Source organism: Ambystoma mexicanum, chromosome 3p (assembly GCF_040938575.1).
Source record: "Ambystoma mexicanum isolate Mex_15411 chromosome 3p, UKY_AmexF1_1, whole genome shotgun sequence".
Lineage (NCBI taxonomy): Eukaryota > Metazoa > Chordata > Amphibia > Caudata > Ambystomatidae > Ambystoma > Ambystoma mexicanum.
This window is the reverse complement of record NC_090925.1, coordinates 1,266,067,976-1,266,084,598: the sequence shown is the minus strand read 5'-3', so window position 1 is coordinate 1,266,084,598 and position 16,623 is coordinate 1,266,067,976.

Here is a 16,623-nt window from a genome sequence, read left to right as displayed (position 1 = left end):
GGCACAGAGAAGGTTGGGGCTGCCCCTTTCCCAGCTGCCGATGGTAACAGCAGTTACCTTGCCTCGCTCGTGGGATGCCCATGCAGCATTGCCCAGTCCCCTCCTCCGCAGCCGCTACTTAATCGGGCACCGTGGCCGTCCAGCCGCCCTCCGGTGCCTTTTGTCGGTGGCCGAGTGCCCTGCCTGCTCCATTTCCACACTCCACCTCTTATCTGCTGCCAGCCGGGCAGCTGCGCAGGGCCTCATGCTCGCTGCCTCTGCAGTGCTTACAACTGCTCCTCTGGCCTGACAAATGCTACTGAATGGGGGTCAATCTCCCCAGTCTCCGATGCTCTGGTCGCCAGCCACTTCTAATGAATCCGGGGTGGTGGGAGAGACAAAAGAAACTCCACGGCTGATGGAGCAGCTGCTGAAAAGACAACCTGGTGTCAGCGCCATCTAAGAATCTGAGGTATTAAACTTGATGGTGGGGGGGAAGTAGCAACATTGAAGGCGTTGCCGCACTTCATGTGGAGCCCTACGGGGATCAAATATCTGGTTATACATTCTACTTTGGAGCTCTCTGGCTAGTTTGCAGCAAACTACCCCCCATGCTGGCCTTCATTACAGCGGTCCTTCATATCATAGACCGAAAAGACTTAAAATCTTGTGGATGGGCCGATTAGCGGCAGTGAAGATGGTGCCCCTCCCTCGACTGCTCCACCTCTTGCAGGCCCTGCCGGTGGCTACTCAGATTACGTTTTTTCAGCAATTTGGAAAATGACTGGTAGCTTCATGTGGGAGGGCAAGAGGCCAAGGATCAACTGTACTTTCTTAATGTCGCTGAGAAGGGAGGGCGGGATGGTGCTTCCAAATTTCCAACTATATCACATGGCTTCCAAGATCCGGATAATAAGGGAATGGTTTGCGGTTTGAAGGGGAAGGGGGGGAGCAATGGGTAGTAATGGACCGGGCAGTGGTGGGGCACGAGTTGTGCAGCGTTTTGTGGATGGTGCGGCAGGATTGTTCTAGACAAATGGCTTTGAGTGCCATAACGAAGTTGGTGGCCGACACTTCGGATATATTAGTTAAAAAGAAAATATGGCATCACAACATTCCCTTCCCCATTTACGCCTATCTTTCGTAACCCAGGCTTCACACTGGGTACAGAACAAAGGGCATTTATCCAGTGGCAGGGAGGGAAACAGGGGGGTGTCGGAGTATCCAAGACATGTTCCAGGGCCAAACAATTAGATATTTTGTTGAATGTAAACAAAGCTTTGGGGTGAGGGAACAGGAAAGGTTGCAGGGTACTGTCAGATTAGGCATTGGGTCCTGAATCCAGATATCAAAGTAGCAACAATCCACCCAATCACAACAAAATTCCTCACCACACAAGATGGGACGAGGGGCCTTATCTCTGGCCTCTATAAGATCCTGGATGACGTCACACCCAGAGCCTCATGGCCATATATGGTGCAATAGGAGAAATCAGTAGGGAAGGCAATAACTAGGGAAGACTGGGAGAGACTGTGGAAGCAGGTACCGAGATTAGTAAAGACATCTCAACTTCAGGAATGCTTGTACAAGCAGATTTTTAGGTGGCACTACACCCTGGCCTAACTGCATAGAATTTATCCTGAGTCCCCACAGGCTTGTTGGAGGGGGTGTGGTGGCAAAGGTACATGGTTGCATATTTGGTAGAAATGTCCCAAGATTGTGTATTTTTGGGGGGTTGGGGCAGTACAGGAGGCTCAAAAGTTAGCCTTTGGGGAAGACGCCGAAGTCCCCACAGAGGAGGTAATATTGGAATTGGAGAGTGGAGGAGTGTGGGGGATGCCTATAGGCCGAAGGAAAGTGCGACTGGTGACGACGCTGGCGGCGATGTTGCTCATTGCACAAAGATGGAAGGGACCAGAGATCCCGTCCCTCCAGGATTAGCTGCGCAAAATGTGGGATTTTGTGGTACTGAGTGGGCAATATATGCCATGGATAATTGACTGCCTCGTTTTGCAAAAGATTGGGGGATGTCTTGACTTTTATAAGGAAAGATTACAGAATGTAATGGTGCCCCCAGCGTTTGAAACTCTTTGACGTCAATTAATCCAAAGGAGTAGGGTAGGAAAATCCCAGATATGGGCCGCATGTTTTCCCCGGGGAGGTGGTGGGTGGAAAGCAAAACACTAATGGAGCAAAGGCAATGTGTTGATGGTTATGTTTATAGTTCATTGAAAATAATAATAAAAAGAAGTGAAGTGGCGCTTGCAATGCGTACATTGTCACTACACCAGGAAAATTAAAAATAATAACTGTCTATTGTTAGGGAGAATTCTGATTCTATGGCTAATTTCCCTTAACTATAGAGTCCCCCAGCAGCTTTGGGAATTTAAAGGGTTTGTTTCTTTTCTCCTGCTAAGAGTGAGACTCTTTTTCCCACTCTTAGGCATTTTTGTTATGTGTGTCCTAGGCTATTTTTGTGTTTAATGTCTATGGGGTTTTTCTCACCTCCATAGGAACCATCTTTATTCACATGTGTTACACAGCACCCTCAGTGCAGTGACACAGGGGTGTCGTAGCGACCCCCAAGCATAGACTCCATACCCTGGGACTGACTATTGTCTCCCAGGGCATGTAAAGTCACCATTGACTTTACTAGTCAATTTTTATGAACTAAACCAGTACAACCCATCTTACTATGGAGGTACTGGAAAGGGTTAATAGTTTTTCCCTTCTGTTCATTTTCGAGAGGGTACCGTACAGTCCCTCTCTCAAAAGTTTCTGGCTGGTGGCAGTGGTTACTACCATAAATATTCGACCGCAAATATTTTCCTATGGGATTCTCCCATTGTTCAAGGCTACCACTTTTTCGGACAGTTTCTAACATACCGCCGGTGCATTTTAATATTAACTTTACTCCGGTAGGTTTATTTGCCAGACCTTTAATATAACTTCTTTCTCATGTCTTTCTCTAAACTCCTAACCCAGGTCGGGGATCCTTTGTTCGTCTGTTTGGCGGGCTTCTGCCAAAAAGCCCTCCTTTCTGAGCCACTGAGTCTGGGGTGGGTCCATTGTGTGGGAGAGGGAGTAGGACCCCTGGACAGGGATGCCTCAGCAATCCATGTCGCACTCTATCCTGATAGGCTGGAGGGTCTCCCGCCAAGATGACCACTCCACTGTGTGAGTGACAGCTAGGCTGTATGAATGGGGATCGTTTTGCATAAAAGCAGGGTCCTGAGGACTGGAAGAGCAAGACGTTGCCACTGGAACTAAGAAGCCGAAGAGGAGAGAAGCCAAAGATATGTGTAACGACTGAACCACCGGTGAAACCCTGCTGCAGCGTCTCACCACTTTTCTCCACACGACGAGAGAAGATCTTCATCTGCAAGAGCCTTCTTACCTTGAGCTGGTGGGGCCAACCAGTTTGCCAATCGCCTTCCCGGACCTGCCTTGGTTGAATCACCAGTACCCTGTACTCGGAGGCCGGATAGCCAGGCACCAGTCCACCCGGACCGCGATTTAAAGGAGCGTACCTTTTATTCGTCAGGCAGCACCGTGGCTGGTTTCATCCCTGGGTAGTGCAGTAACTCAAACCTTCCTCCAAGACGAGAGCCTCTCTTCCTCTGCTGGATCCCCCAAACTGCAGGAACTACCAGGAACAACCGCCACCACAGGAGCCACTTCTTCATTTTAAAGGCAAATTGTTCCGCCAGGCTGCCCTTTCTTCGCGGTAGCAATAAAGGTGTTTTAAATCCTTTACCTACCTGTTGGGTTGGCCGCCCCTCTCTCCCAACATTGTCTTTCACCTTCTGCATCCACCTTTTCAAAATCGTTAACCAAAGACTTGACTGCAGCTACAAGAACATTTTGCTCCTGGGCCCTTGCCCTGTACCACTGACTCTGGCACAGGCCTACTGACTCTGGCTACATTTGTTAGAACTGCCTTCTTTATATTACTTCTCAACTAGAACTGTGTTAATGCACCTACTTCTTATAACTACCCTTTTCTTCCCCTTTCTAAACCTTGTGAAATGCCATTTTGCTCAGTTTTCATTTAAGTATTTCCAATACTGATGCACTGTCTTGCTTAAACTGGTTCACAAACTTATGGGAAGTGTTGCTAGGGTGTGTAAGAAGCTATTTCTGTATAACTTGTGCTTTCCCTCCCTTGTGGGAAATTGCTATCGTATCCCTTGTGTGTGATTTTCACTGTGCCGTTTTGCTCAGTTTTGGTTCACTTGGTCTACAATTTAACTAGGGAGTGTTTATATTTTTCTTTGACTTATTTTAACTTGCTTGATGACTGATAAATGTGTTTTACTAGAAGTGTATAAAATAAATATATCTCTACTTTTTAATACAAAGCTTTGGTCAGTGTTTGCTTGTGTCATAGTACTGTAGGCCTATTGTGCAAACCCTGAATACTGCTCATCTCCCTCTTGAGATAAGTCTGACTGCTCAGCCACAGCTACCAACTAAATCTTTGTGGTACAGACTGATACCAAAGGGGATTTATTGCTCTCACCTGTAGTCCTAATCTTCTGTAGTCCTAATCTTCTGTAGTGCTCCCTAAGGGAACTGCACAGGATTCTGGCTAACATCTATATAAATTATAGACTGGATGTAATGTATGTAATTTCCTGTAATAATTTGTATCATGTCATCATTCGAACTTCAAAATGGCGAATACAAAAATAATGAATTGCGAAATGCACATTTTCCTGCAATTATATGTGGGGATGGTAGGGTTACAAATAATATAAAGGTAGTATTGAGGGGGGGGCTTCAGGGGGTCTCCCCCACATATAATTGTGGGGAAATGTTCAAGAAATTAATTGATATTTTTGTTTCAGCATTTGAAGTTCACAGTGATCACATAGATTATAATAATGAAATGCAATGTTACACTTGTAACATTTATGATTATAAGGGATAGATAGGCTTTAGTACAGTGGCAATACAAGATTTTAGGCAAAATTGTAATATCAGTTTGATGGTCACATTTAGTGTGGAAATCAAACTACAAAATAATTGTTAGACGTTTAGCTCACCAAGAAGAGACATTCAATGGGAAGGATAGTTTAATATGTTCCTTTACCAATCATCTAACAAGATCTTTTAATGGTCTAGTCGCTGTGGTTAGAATATGCCAATACGTTGAAGATGGTATCTGATTTTACATGTTACTTATTCTACATGTGCTTACTGTATACATACAAACAGACTCCATTGGCTTTATTCAAGCGACACAAAGACACCATTTGAGAGGTGAAAATCAAGAAATGTTGAATGGAATTCTTAAATAGTTAGCTTTTGGAAATACCATTTTATGTTTGTAGATTACCCAGATTTGAACATTGCATATTGGCATTTTAAACGAGTCAAGGCAGGAACATTTCAATTATTGTGAATCCTCCTATATACTTTCTCTTGGGCTGGTTACATTATCTGTGTTTATCCCCCTTTCCTCCGTTTTTCAATTAAGGTGAACAATGAGATTTAATGAAGAGATCATTGGATAATATATCCATTAAGCTGTGTGATTATTTTTTTTTACTTTGTTATCCTAATGAACTAGGAGGACAATGAGTTTATCCTCCTGGTAACAACACAATTCATATATTGGAATAAGGTTAGTTGGCTAAGGGTAATTTGATCTATACTTTATTCTTGAATCTATATTTAGAGAACACTTAGTTACTATTTAAAAAAAAAGATTTGTAAATTGAGACTCCTGCTCTTGTGATGAAGGGTCAATTATCCCTAAACACCTTGAGTTATCGCAGATCAGCAAGTTTTGATAAATTCCATAGGGATTATTTTTTTATTTTTTGAGGGTTACTTTGAAGGAAATATTGTTACGTGTTCTCATTTTTGAATATGGATGTTGTTTACAGTTTGAATGTTAATTCTATGTCAAGACCGGAGGCTCACATTATGCTTCTCTTTCTTTTATTCAACATAAAGAAGGAAGCTCGGCAGCAAGTATTTTATGCACCTGACTGTGGGCAAAAAGTATGCATAACAAGGTGCAATAAAATATCCATGAACAAAGAACTTAAAACATGAAGAAAAACAAACTCCAGTCCATAGAACTGTCTCTGGAAGAAAATAACTCAATATCCCAGAAGGCTTAGAAAGAGTTCATTAGGTCACAGAACATGTGACATCAGTCCTCCAATAACCATGCAGCTGTCCCTCCAAATAGCCCCTAACATTGTGTAACTTCCTCTTTCTTTGCTGCTCATAGCAAGTGATAAGTACATTTTATTTCTTATATCACTTTTACGGTGTTTTAATGAATAATTATATATTTTGCATGATGTTATCTTAACATCAGTCTGGTTGGATCTGTAACGTTATATTTCCTTTTATTATTGGGTACATTTGTTAGGTTAGTTTCTAATGTGAGGACCGTGTCTTGCATCCTCTTTCTGCCTTCTGTTTTCGGCTGATTTGACGCCAGCTGTTTGAGTGGCATCGGAGTACGTTCTGGAGATTCGAAGCCCCCGCGCTTCGCGAGTGGCTCCATTGTTTGTTTTGTCGGTATCAGCTACAGCGGACGCTCACGCACGCCTCCCCGACCCAGAGCAGGCTTCACGGGGCTCGGGGAGGCCGCACAGAGGTTTTTCTCTGTGACCGCGATGATGCCTGTGGCCACAAGGGGGAGCTCCAGCGCTCGAGCACCACGCATTTCCATCGTTTTTAACAACGGATTTTACGAGCACGAGTGCCGGCAGCATTTTCACAAGCATTTAGGTTATTCTTTAACTGATTCACTAAAACAAACAAAAAAAACAAGAGAAAGGTAGGAAAAGGAGATAGATCCTCTTCATTAAACTGCATTGGGCTGGAGAGAAGGCAGGTCTTCTTGCCCACAGAGAAGAAAAAAAAAGTGAAGAAAGGTGTGGTAAAGTTTTTCATTTACCATTATGGCAGCTCAGTACTCCCCTCAAGCAGACCAAGATTGGTCAGAGTACGAGGAGGACACTTACCAAATTGGCGAAGTGGCTATGGCAGACAGCTTAAAAAAGGACTCGGATCCTCTGTGGAAACTTGCATCAAGAAGGCTGTTTCAGAGATGCTCTTGCCCATCCAGCAACTCTATGGAAGAGCACTCGCAGAAGACTCCCCCACTAGGGAGGAAGAAAACGCAGAAAAGAAAGCACCTTTCTGATGGGGATGTACTCCGGCACGTAAGAGTAAAGACTCTCTGACCCCCGGAGCCAGCCTTCTCCGGGCTTCAGAAAGCCTTTCTAACTAAGAAGGAGGCCCCTCCCGACGATAGACCCTCTCACCCTGAGGAAGACAATAGGGTTGCGAGACCCTCGAGCCCAGAGAAATAGCAGCTGGGCACAGACGACGAACAGGATAAGAGTGATTACAATAATGGTAATCAGACCCTCATCTCCTCGGAGGAGGATGATCAGACTATTGGGTCAAGACCCTCTACCTCGGGGAATGCTGCAGCCCCTATCCCCAAGAAGACAACCAGTAAACATTCTTCTTTAGAGGGAATGTTTACACCAGAAGATTTGGTACACTCCAGGTCTACTGACTAGGAACCGTTGTTTAGAGCGACAGAATACATCAATGCCAGGCTACATCGGCCCCTGGATAAAGAAGTTAGAGCCAGGCTCAAATCAGAATGCCCTCGTCCAGAGATTCCGGGGAAGGTGGCTCTAACTCCTAAACTCAACACCAAAATGATTACCTTCCTAGGGAAGAACATCAAAGATCTCAGGAAAGGCATTGATCGTGCCTGGAGATCTTGCCAAGACAGGGTCCTGGACATTACTGGGCTCCTGGCGAAAATAATGGACCTGGCTGAAACGGCTATTGATACAGGGAATGCGATTGACCCAATAATTCTTTCAGGTTGGGCCCAGCGAGCACTCTGCTTGCTTGGGAAGGCCAACTGTGCCATATCTACTGAACACAGGAAAGGCATCCTCCTAAAAATAGATTGAAAGCTGGGAGAGCTGGCAGACACCGAATCCGGAGCAGCAGCTCAGGGTCTGCTCTTTGGGGATGCATTCATGAAAGAGATGTCCAAATGTGTTGGCACCTTCACCGCCTTGGACAAGGCTCAGGCATCCATTACAAGGGTCTTCGCTACCCAAAAAAATTCCTGGGCCCGACGAGGTAGGGGTCGCTCCTCCAGCCGATATTCATTTGTTAGAAGACCTCAATATTCAAGAGAACAGCACAATGCCTGGCAAGACCGCTCGGACACCTTCTTCCCATCAAGAGGGCAAGGAAGAGGTTGTGGTTGGAGAAGAGCCGCAAGATATCCAGCCCAACAACAACCAACAAGTCAGTGTACCCATAGCAACGCCAGCACCGCAGACACCCATAGGAGGGACGATAGCTCTCTTTGCGCGAGTCTGGGATTCCTTATCAGGAGACGCCTGGGTCAGGGACACAGCTCGAGGCTTCCGTCTAGAATTTTTTGCTCAGTCTTTCCAAGCGAATCAGCCCGCCCAGATAGTAATGTCCGAAGCGGACGTGGCAGCACTAGACATCAAGGTGCGCAGCCCACACCAGAAACAGGCAATTTGCCTTTGCTCAAGCCAGGGCAGATTCTTCAGCGCTATATTTTTGGTTCGCAGGAAGCAAAAAGTACGTCCAGTGATAAATCTCAGGGCTTTGAACGACTTCATAGTCTACCGCCATTTCAAGATGGAAGGGATTCACATGCTCAGAGACCTCTTGAGACCAGGCGACTGGCTCATTCTCCTGGACCTCAAGGACGCTTATCTGGCAGTGCCCATAAACCAGGCACACATAAGTTACCTGAGATTCGCCTGGAAGAACCAGGATTGGGAGTGTACGAGCTTGCCGTTCGGCCTCTCCTCGGCCCCTTGGGCATTTACCAAGCTTCTAAGGCCGGTAGTAGCTCATCTAAGAGAGCAGGGTATAAGACTCATAGGGCCTCATTACGAGTCGGCCGTGCCGGAATCCGGTGATTCTGTGACGACGGTCACTCCACTTCCGCGACAGCAAGGTTGCGGAAATAAGGGCCGATTATGGCACTTGGGTCACGCAACACACTGAGGCGGAAACGGAGTCACCGCCGTCATGTAAACACCCACGCACATGGACTTTACGCCACAGAAAACTGTGCTAAACACGTGTCCGCCCCCGCCGACACGGAAACACCGGAAGCGGAAACACCAACACCGGAAGCGGAAACTGCATGACCGCGGGAAAAAAACAAAAAAAACAGAGAGGCGGCCATTATACAAAGCACAATCCACTGCCATCCTCAGACACCACAGGTCAGATTACCTCCCTGAGACTGACAACTCATCGAATGGCATCCAGGATACCAGCACGCAGACAGCGAAAGGCGCGCTTTAGTGAGGCTGAGCTCACAGTTCTGTTGGACCACATTGTTGAGCATGCGGAAATGCTCTTTAGTGCAGACCAGCGGCGCGCTACTCAGCAACGGCGCAAGGAGGTGTGGGCGGAGGCAGCACGCAAGTGCACAGCGGTCGGTGTGACCACACGCTCTGTGAAGGACTGCCATAAAACGTGGGATGACCTCAGGCTCCGAGTGCGCAACCTCATGACTGCACACTGCCAACATAGCACTGGCACTGGTGGAGGCCCTGCATCCCCTCTCAAGTTGCAACCGTGGGAGGAGCGCTGCAACAGTGTCATGCACCTCAAAGGCATCCACGGCATAGGAGAGGCAGAGGCAGGAGTGAGCCCACCTGCACATGCTGGTAAGTGCACACAGTACAAAGCCATAAGTGTGAATGGGAGTGACCCAATGGACCCACTCACAATGCCCCCCCACAACAGGGCAGGAGTGACCCAATGGACCCGCTCACAATGCCCTCCCCCCCAACAGGGCAGGAGTGACCTAATGGACCCACTGACTGGCCAGATGACAAGTAACACATCCCCAAAGCGTGAACCCTGGAAATGCACACAGTGCGTGCCTGACTGAAAGCAGACACACACACACCTGAGTGCATCAATAGTCACAAGTGTGTACATGCAAGTGGTCATGGATCATCATGTTGGATGCATGTGATGGACACATCTAGTAACATCACACAACTAACAGCATGCCCTCTGTATCCCCACAGTCGAGACAAGTGACAGCGACTGCCAAGAGGCAACGCAGTGGCCACCTGCACGCGCCCAACTCAGCACTTCTGCCCAGGAGGATGATGCTAGCTGCTCCAGCACACAAGGACCGGCTGCATCAGGCACACCGGCTGCATCAGGCACACCGGCTACATCAGGCACACCGGCTACATCAGGCACCCACCCTAGCCCCGGATGATGATTCGCAGCCCATCTGCACAGCCGAGGAGGCTGCATCAAGTGATGGAAGTGGCCCGGCCATTCAGGCCGAAGCAGTACAACAGGGTGAGGGGTACAACATGGATGAGGTGTCACCCATCCATGGCCTACAGTTCAGCCCCCAAGAACTGCACAGCCCCATGCGCTCCCCAACTCCCTCCATGGCTGAGCTCAGTACATGCTTGCAGCACTTTGAGCAACAACAGGCCACCCTGACGCAGCTGGTGGAAAGTCAGCTGGAGGAGGCCAAGCTGCAGCGTGAGGAAGCCGTGCATCAGCGGGAGGAGGCCAGGCTGCAGCGTGAGAGCAATGCTACGTCGATGCGGCGGCTCTCCAGGTCGATTGGACAATTTGCGGCCACCATTGTCACCCTGGCACGCCATGTCAGGGAAGGGAACAGTGTGCAATCCAGCATTGCTCAGTCAATGTTGGTAGCCCAGCAGGCGTTTCAAGGGCGCTTGCCCACAGTCACACCGGCAGTCACCTCAGCCAGCACCACCCCATCCAGCTCTGCCACTGCCAGGACACGGAGGCGTTCTAGTCGGGTGACTGGAGCCGCCAGCAAGGACACGGCACCACATAAGCACACCCGCAAATAGTGGCATGTGGGGATGCCAGTCAACATGACATCTGGGGACACCATGGGTGTAGGGGGGTGGGTACGTTTGGGTGGTGGGGGAGGTCCATTAGGGGGTTAGTTGTTTGGGGCCTGGTTGGGGGTGTGTACGTTTGGGTGGTGGGTGGGCACGGGTGGACAGCTTACCTACCCAATGCACTTTCTTACCTGGTTTATCGAAAATACAACACCTTTGAAAAGTACCATAATGAGTGGACATCTGTAATTTCATATGCAGTACAATTAAATGGTATTTCCGGTCCTAAATTTTTATTGTCCCTACGGGTCGGCCATGTGTTTTTAAACATTAAGCGGTCGATCGTAGTAAAATTTGCTATGGACCTGACCCGACCTTTCGCCCACTAAACAAACGATAAATCTCACTTTTACATAAATAGACAATTATCTCCATATTTATGGTTCTCTAGGGCTGCAAAGCACGCGGTCAATATACAAAGATGGAGTGTAGAATTCAAGTTCTCAGGGATGGCTTTACACAGAATGTTGCAAAGTAAGAATGTATGCACTTTCACAGTGAAGGTCAGCTGCTTCGATTTATTGCTCGCGGGCCGGAGTGGCCCACGACTCGCAGTATAAGGTTCTATTGGTTTTTGACCTTGACAGACAGGCACCGTGCCTGAAGACTTTTGAAGGAGGGGTGCAATAACGTAAGAGATGATAAGGATGACATTTCAGAAACAAGACCGATTTTCATGTTTGTTCACTATAAGAAAGATCGTTGGCACAGACGGAGTGGTATTTAGGGACTGCATTACACCTAGACAATGGAAAATGCAAATCTAATGCAAGTAACCCTTTAGATGATTTTATCCCGGAATATATTAACAATAGCGTAGTGTTAAAGGCCAGTTAAGTTGGACTTGTTCGTTCAATGTGCCATTTTGTACGGCGCACTATCAACGCCGAAGTGGTCCCCTGGCGCTCAGGCGGCTCTGAAAAAGGCAGAGGAGAGGGGGTGGGTTAGTGGGAATAACGTAACATACTCCGTTGCACTATCCTCGCTAGAAAATAGTTTCAGGCCCAATAAATGAAATGAATAATTTTAATGAAGATCGGCTGGAGAGACTAATTTATGTTTTTAATACAATTACATCCTTCCCTACTGCCAATGCCATCATTTCCAGACCCCGGCCGACGGGTTCCTCAGCTGCCAGGTGCAGCTCCATGTCAACAACTTCACCACCCTGACCATTTTATGGGACGATCGGCAAGGACCAATATGCCCTTATGCGGTACTAGCGGCTAGAAGCAACATACCAACCGTTACGGTGGGGTAGTGCCTCGTTGTTGGAACAGCCTTGCGATTATCAGTGCGACCATAGTGCTTCTTTTATCGTAAACCAACACCCTGTGTACCGCAAAGGAACAGCGCGTGACTCAAGATGAACTTTTGCGGATCGAGAGCAAAGACAAATGCGAATCGCTGAATATTCTCTAAACATTTGACGTCAAATAAATGTACTTTACCAATTGTACAATGTTGCTGTTTGCTTTTAAACCACAGTTTCATATTCCGAATTGTGGCGCGCTGTGTTGTGAGATGATCTGTGTTGTTTTACGGGTTCTGTGTGAAGTCGCGTAGAAGTCGACTGGGCGCGTTTGGCTACGCAGCCCAGTAACGTCACGGAGAGAGGCGGGGAATATGAATGCTTTGTTGATGTCAGGCTCAGGGGCGGGGGATATGATTTAGTGCCGCAAAAGCAGGTCATCCAGGGCGATGGGGCAAGTGATAGGATTATCACATAATGCCTGCCCACAGCAGCCTGATTTATCGTTTGTTTAGTGGACGAAAAGTCAGGTAAGGTCCATAGGAAATTTTTCTACGATCGACAGATCCATGCCTGAAAACACATGGCCGACCCGTAGGGACAATTACAATTTGGTCATGGAAATACCCTTTATTCATTAAGTGGCATCACCATGTCCCTGAAATGCTGTGGATGTGCTGTCTCTCAAAAGTAAATGCGAATCAGTACATCCCGTGCTCGTTGTCCATCTAGTGAACCCGCAGGAGGTGGTTGTGCCATCCCATCCCCATCCCCATCTTCATCATCTCCGTCTGGGGGAATTGGAATGTTCCTGCGCTGGCACAGATTGTGCAGCATGGCACAAACGAGCGTAATTTTACCCGTCTTCACTGGGCTGTACAGCAGTGATCCGCCAGATCTGCTTAAACAGCGGAACCGGGCCTTCAGTAGTCCAAATGTCCTCTCAATCATGCCACGTTTGCGGACATGTGCCCTGTTGTACGCATCCTCATGCCTGTTCCTTGGCCTCCGTACAGGCGTCATCAGCCATGGCATGAGTGCATATCCGGAATCTCCTACATGGGATGTAGATGTGGGAGACATGTCAGTGTTGGTAGTATCATGTCTTCATCAGATGCAGTGCGATCTTGTGTCATTGTTCATTCATGCGTATGTGTCATGCAGTGTTTTCACTGATGAGTGTGAATCTTCTATGGCCATCATAGTGGGGGTTGGCAGCTGGACATTGACCAATGCATTGGTGTGCATGTGGCTTGTGAGTATGGCATTGTGCAGTGATGTGCACACATGGCAGGGTCACTCCACAGTGATGATATAGTAGATGCAGGACGTCTCATGTACAGCCATCATGTGCATTGTGAGTGCTGTGTTGCATATTATGTGGGGCCGGGGGGTTTGCTGTGGCTCCAGGTGTGTGTGCCAGCGGGAGTTCAGGCTGTGTGTGTCAGGTGGCAGGGTGTGAACGGCCACACTGTGGCTACCTGTCATGTGTTGCTTTGTGAAGTTTGGGTTCTGCTGTCTATTCAGTGGATGGGCGGGGGGTGATGCATGTGCAGTCGCAGCAGCCCACTCACGTAGCTCATTGCCCTGGTCACACACACACACCCCACTTACCCAGGTCCGGAGCATTGGCAGCTGTACTCACCCAATAGCCATGTGCTTTGTCCAGCATAGCGTTCCATGTACCGTGGCAATGTTGAATTCCGCAGTACCATTGAGTCATGGGTTGAGCCTGGGAAATGTGCGCAGCAATGTGTAATTACGAGAGTCGCATCACATACCATCTGTACATTCAGTGAGTGGTACTGTTTCCTATTGCGGAACACCATTTCAATTGCACGTGGTACTGTCAGCTCAATGTGGGTGCAGTCGAGTGCACCTACGCAATTTGGCATGCCTGCTATGGCATGGAAGGCCAACTTGGTGGCAATCACCTGGGGGAGGGTACGGGGTAGGGCAATCTGTTCAGACACATGGCGCAACAGGGCATCCAGTAACTGAACCAGGATTATTGAGAAACAGGGTTGTGATAGGCCGTGCAGCTCACCGACTGTGTGTTGATGGGTACCGGTGCCAAGAAAGTGCAGTACAGACACAACCTTCAGGAGGGGAGGGGGTGGCGGTGGGGGTGTCTATGTGGCTGCTGATGTCGTCCTCTATCAGGCCAGTGATGTACAGGATTGTTGGACGGTCCAGTCGGTATAATGTGTGGATCTGTCCTGGGGTGAGGTTCCAGGGTGAGGCCCTGATGCGTGGTATTGCAGGCTGACTGCGGGGTGCTGCCGGCTGGACAATGGGGTTTGGCATGGGTACAGGGTTAACTGGTTGCCGCCTGCACCTCCTACGCCGCCTCCTCCTCCTCCTCCTCTGCAACATTACTGCCATCATGTGCAGTGCTGCCTGTTGGTTGAGTAGGCCCAGTCCCAATGCTACTAGAGCTGCTGCCTGCATGGTTCTGTTTTGAGTTGGGCTGGGTGTGGCCCTTTTGTACGCACCCAGTGGCCTGCTGGGTCCAGCTGGGCTGATTTGGTGCATCTGTGGCCTGATTCAGGACACCAGGCACAGTTACCGCCACCGTGATCACGGTTTTACCACCATTTTGTTGTCGGTGTTTCCATGTCCGCGCTAGTTGTGATGCTCGCGGTGTTTCGTATTGCCAGCAACGGAGGAGGTTCCGTGCAGGCAGAGTTTACGGGAGCTTTAACTCTGCGGTGGCAGTTGGAGGTGGCGCCATTTCTGGGTTCGCAGGTCATGATTAGGCGGACGCAGAAACGGTGCCGGTATGGTTATACCGGCTGCGTTAATTCAGGACCGGAGCACTTGTAATGAGGCCCATAATCTACCTAGACGACATCATCTGCATGGCTCAATCTCAAGCCCTGGTAGAGCACCAGGCCAAGCTCGCCATAGATCTATTACACAGCCTCAGTTTCCTCATAAATTGGGAGAAATCGATTCTCTGCCCATCTAGAAACCTAGAATTTCTAGGGTCCGTAGTGGATACACAGATCTCGCAGCTCCGCCTCCCCACAGTCAAGATACATTCCACACGTCGGGAGATTTGCAGGCTTGTTCAGGGTGATGCCATATCCCTCCGGAAGCTGGCGAAAGTAATAGGTCTGCTATCCTCTTCCATTCAAGCAATATTTCACGGCCCTCTTCACTACCGGGAGTTAGAGACTGAAGGGTCAGCACTTGAGGCGCAGCCTTTCATACTCTCAATGTCTAACACTCTCGCCTCAGGCGAGAATGGAACTCATCAGGTGGCTCACGCACATGGAAGCCTGGAATGGCAGAGCCATCTTCGGGTCCACCCCAGACATAGTCATTGAGTCAGACGCCAGCTGCTCCGATTGGGGAGCAAGATGCAGCACAGTAGCCACGGGAGGAACCTGGTCTCCCCAGGAGCTGGAAATGCACATAAACTGTCTGTAGCTCCTCGCTGGCTCTTTCGCGGTACGGTCATTTGCCAGAGACAGAGTGATTTGTTGTATTTTACTGAAAATGGACAACATTTCTGCAGTGAGATACATCAATCATCTGGGTGGCACCAAATCAAGATCTCTAGCGGAGCTAGCCAAGGACTTTTGGCATTTCTGCCTGGAACACCAGATCTGCGTCACGTCAGAGTATGTCCCAGGACTCATGGAAGGTAGTGGCAGACTAGCACTCCCATCATTCCACCGACTACAGCGACTGGAGGCTCAACAGAGACATCTTCCTCCACCTCCAACAGATATGGGGACCCATGTCCAAGGACCTTTTTGCCTCACGCCTCAACACTCAGCTCGCAGAGTTTTACAGCTGGAGACCGGATCCAGCAGCTGCCGCAACAGATGCATTTCTACAGCATTGGACGGAAGGGATTCTTTACGCCTTTCCCCCCTTCACCATGATAGAGAGGACCCTGGCGAAGTCCTGTCAGGATCGAACAGAGCTGGTCCTCATAGCCCCAGTCTGCACATCTCAGACCTGGTATCCAGTTCTTCTGGAACTTTCCTCTGATTTTCCAATCCTTCTACCCCAATTTCCAGATCTGCTTGTGGGTCCGACAGGGCAACGTCACCCCCTTCTCCTCAGTGGGTCGCTGACCCTATCAGCTGGAGGATTTCAAGGCAAGATGGAGAGTTCCAGGGATATCACTTAAAGTAATCAGTCTCATCGAGAGCTGGGCCCCCGCTACCTTCAAGAGATACTCCAACTCTTGGAACACCTGGACAGGTTGGTGCCTGGACCGAGGGCTTCATCCCGTTTCAGCACCTATAGAGGAAATTCTGAATTTCCTACCCTCATGAGTTGAGCGAGGTCTCGCTTATAGGACGGTTAATGCTTACCACTCCACAATTTCAGCCAGCCACAACCTCGTGCAGGGTGTTCCAGCAGGAGAACATCACCTGGTTTGCAGATTACTCAAGGGTATCC